Here is a 4,793-nt window from a genome sequence, read left to right on the forward strand (position 1 = left end):
ATACTTTTAGGGATGTTTTCATTAGTTTTTATGTTAAATTCACATTTCTGGACTTTACTATGTGTTTGTGTGTTTTTCTGTGATTTCAGGTAATTTCTGGCTAAAAATGAGGGACTTGAGCAAAACTCTTATAGGAGGCTGACAAAGGACTGCTGATGTTGTTGGAATCTGACATCCCTGCACTCGAAATGGATTTTCTGGAGCTACAGAACTCTAAATGGCGCGCTCTCAACGTCTTTGGAAAGTAGACATCCATAGCTTTCCAGCAATATATAATAGTCCATACTTTATTCGGGAATTGACGACGTAAACTGGCGCTCAACGCCAGTTCCATGTTGCTGTTTGGAGTCAAACGCCAGAAACACGTCACAACCCAGAGTTGAACGCCCAAAACACGTTACAACTTGGCGTTCAACTCCAATAAAAGCCCCAGCTCATGGATAGACCAAGCTTAGCCCAAACATACACCAAGTGGGCCCCGAAAGTGGATTTATGCATCAATTACTTACTTCTGTAAACCCTAGTAGCTAGTTTATTATAAATAGAACTTTTTACTAGTGTATTAGACATCTTGGGACGATTAGTTCTTAGATCATGGGGGCTGGCCTCTCGGCCATGCCTGGACCTCTCACTTATGTATTTTCAACGGTGGAGTTTCTACACACCATAGATTAAGGGTGTGGAGCTCTGTTGTACCTCAAGTTTTAATACAATTACTACTCTTTTCCTATAAACTTCATTTATTCCTGTTCTAAGATATTCGTTGCACTTCAACTTGATGAATGTGATGATCCGTGACACTCATCATCATTCTCACCTATGAACGCGTGTGACTGACAACCACTTCCGTTCTACCTTAGACCAGACGCATATCTCTTGGATTCCTTAATCAGAATCTTCGTGGTATAAGCTAGAATTGATGGCGGCATTCATGAGAATCCGGAAAGTCTAAACCTTGTCTGTGGTATTCCGAGTAGGATTCCGGGATTGAATGACTGTGACGAGCTTCAAACTCCGGAAGGCTGGGCGTGATGACAAACGCAAAAGAATCAAGGGATTCTATTCCAACCTGATTGAGAACCGACAGATGATTAGCCGTGCTGTGACAGAACATTTGGACCTTTTTCACTGAGAGGATGGGATGTAGCCATTGACAACGGTGATGCCCTACATACAGCTTGCCATGGAAAGGAGTAAGAAGGATTGAAGGAAGAAGTAGGAAAGTAGAAAAAGAAAGGGCACAGTATCTCCATATGCTTATCTGAAATTCCCACTATTAATTTACATAAGTATTTCTATCCTTTTTTATTTATCTTTTAAATATCTAATCCAAATACATTTGAATCCTCCTGACTGAGATTTACAAGGTGACCATAGCTGCTTCATACCAACAATCTCCGTGGGATCGACCCTTACTCACGTAAGGTATTACTTGGACGACCCAGTGCACTTGCTGGTTAGTTGTGCGGAGTTGTGAATTGAATTTTAGACACCGTGATATTGAGCACCAAGTTTTTGGAGCCATTACCGGGGATTGTTTCGAGTTAGAAAAGAATGAATCACAATTTTGTGCACCAATAATCACCATACATCCTTCTTGCATTATTGTTGTTGGGTTCGGCTGCCATCTCCTTTTCTTGTTCGAAAATTTCAGCAAGGTTTTCTCTGGATTGTTGTAATTTAGCTTCTCTTAGTTTCCTCTTCAGAGTCCTTTCAGGTTCTGGATCATCTTTAACAAGAATGCCTTTTTCCTTGTTCCTGCTCATATGAAAGAGAAGAGAACAGAAAAAAGAAGAGGAATCCTCTATGTCACAGTGAATAGGTTCCTTATTATTAGTAGAAGAAGAAGCGAATAAAGAAAGGAGAATCCAAACACACGGGTGAGGATAGGGGTAGTAATTTGAGATGAAGAGAAGTGTTAGTGAATGAATAAATAAATAGAATAAGATGAGAGAAGGAGAATTTCGAAAATAAATTTTGAAAAAGAGTTAGTGATTTTCGAAATTTAAGATAAGAAATAAAATTAAAATTAAAAATTGAAACAATTGATTAATTAAAAAGAATTTTTGAAAAAAGAGGGGGTATTTTCGAAATTTAGAGAGAGAAAAGTTGTTAAGGTGGTTTTGAAAAAGATAAGAAACAAACAAAAAGTTAAATAGTTAGTTGAAAAAGATTTGAAAATTAAATTTGAAAAGATAAGAAGATAAGGAGTTAGAAAAGATATTTTAAAATCAAATTTTTGAAAAAGATAAAAATTTTTTAAAAAAAATATGATATAAAAGATAAGATAAGATAGATTTAATTTTTAAAATTAAATTTAATTACTTAACTAACAAGAAACTAAAATATAAGATTCTAGAATTTAAAGATTGAATCTTTTCTTAACAAGAAAGTAACAAACTTCAAATTTTTGAATTAATCACATTAATTGTTAGCATAATTTTCGAAAATAAAGATAAAACTAAAAAAATATTTTTGAAAAATATTTTTTTAAAAAGAAATTTTCGAAAATTAGTAAGAAGAAATGAAAAAGATTTGATTTTTGAAAAAGTTTTGAAAAGATAAGATTTTTAAAATTGAAATTTTGACTTGCCTTGTAAGAAACAACTAATTTTTAAAATTTTTTGACTAAGTCAACTCAAATTTTCGAAAATTATGAGAAAATTAAGGAAAAGATCTTTTTTATTATTATTTTTGAATTTTTAATGATGAGAGAGAAAAACATAAAAATGACCCAAAACATAAAAATTTTGGATCAAAACACAAGATGCATGCAAGAACACTATGAATGTCAAGATGAACACCAAGAACACTTTGAAGATCATGATGAACATCAAGAACATATTTTTGAAAAATTTTTGATGCAAAGAAAACATGCAAGACACCAAACTTAGAAATCTTTAATGCTTAGGCAATATGAATGCAAAAATGCACATGAAAAACGATAAAAGACACAAAACAAGAAAACATCAAGATCAAACAAGAAGACTTACCAAGAACAACTTGAAGATCATGAAGAACACTATGAATGCATGAATTTTCGAAAAATGCAAGAAAAAATTTTAAAGCATGCAATTGATACCAAACTTAAAATTTGACTCAAGACTCAAACAAGAAGCACAAAATATTTTTGGTTTTTTATGATTTTATGATTTTTTTGTATTTCTTTTAATTTTTCGAAAAACATATAAGAAAAAATATAATAAGAAATTCAAAATTTTTAATAAGAATTCCAGGAATCTTTCAATGTTAGCCTAAAGCTCCAATCCAAGGGTTGGGCATGCTTAATAGCCAGGCAGCATTAGGATATAAATCAGTCATACAACAGTTGATATTTCAATTAACTTGCCTCTATGCTAATGGTTGGAAGCCTCAATCCAAAAGAATTTGGATATGGCTTTACAGCCAGCCAGGCTTCAACATGCTTCATGAAACACTAGAATTCATTCTTAAAAATTTAGAATAATTTTCGAAAACAGATGAGAAATATATTTTTTTTCGAAAAAAAGGATAAATTTAAAAAAAAACTTTTTTGAAAAGAAAAATAAAAAAAAAAAAGAAAATTACCTAATCTGAGCAACAAGATGAAACGTCAGTTGTCCACACTCGAACAATCCCCGGCAAGGCGCCAAAAACTTGGTGCATGAAATTGTGATCATCAACAATGGCGCCAATAAACTTGGTAGCGCTCTCAAATGTGAATCACACTTAGTCACAACTCCGCACAACTAACCAGCAAGTGTACTGGGTCGTCCAAGTAATACCTTACGTGAGTAAGGGTCGATCCCACAGAGATTGTTGGTATGAAGCAAGTTATGGTCACCTTGTAAATCTCAGTCAGGCGGATAATAGAGGATTATGGATTTTCAAATAGTAATAAATAATAAACACGAAATAAAAATAGAGTTACTCATGTAATTCAATGGTGGAAATTTCAGATAAGTGCAAGGAGATGCTGTGTCCTTTCTGAATCTCTGCTTTCTTGCTGACTTCCTTCAATCCTTCTTACTCCTTTCCATGGCAAGCTGTATGTAGGGCATCACCGTTGTCAATGGCTACATCCCATCCTCTCAGTGAAAATGGTCCAAATGCTCCATCACAGCACGGCTAATCATCTGTCGGTTCTCGATCATGTTGGAATAGAATCCCTTGATTCTTTTGCGTTTGTCATCACGCCCAACAATCGCGAGTTTGAAGCTCGTCACAGTCATTCAATTCCGGAATCCTACTCGGAATACCACAGACAAGGTTAGACTTTCTGGATTCCCATGAATGCCGCCATCAATTCTAGCTTATACCACGAAGATTCTGATTAAGGAATCCAAGAGATATGCACCTGGCCTAAAGTAGAACGGAAGTGGTTGTCATTCACGCATTCATAGGTGAGAATGATGATGAGTGTCACGGATCATCACATTCGTCATGTTGAAGTGCAACGAATATCTTAGAATAAGAACAAGCGGAATTGAATAGAAAATAGTAGTAATTGCATTAAAACTTGAGGTACAGCATAGCTCCACACCCTTAATCTATGGTGTGTAGAAACTCCACCATTGAAAATACATAAGTGATGAAGGTTCAGGCATGGCCGAGTGGCCAGCCCCCAAAACGTGATCAATAGTCTCCTAAGATGGATAATAAAATAAAACTGAGACCAAAGAGGTCTAATACAATAGTAAAACGTCCTATTTATACTAGACTCGCTACTAGAGTTTACAGAAGTAAGTAATTGATGCAGAAATCCACTTCCGGGGCCCACTTGGTGTGTGCTTGGGCTGAGCTTGATCTTTACA

The sequence above is a fragment of the Arachis duranensis genome, chromosome 9 (genome assembly GCF_000817695.3).
Source record: "Arachis duranensis cultivar V14167 chromosome 9, aradu.V14167.gnm2.J7QH, whole genome shotgun sequence".
NCBI classification, from domain to species: Eukaryota; Viridiplantae; Streptophyta; class Magnoliopsida; order Fabales; family Fabaceae; genus Arachis; species Arachis duranensis.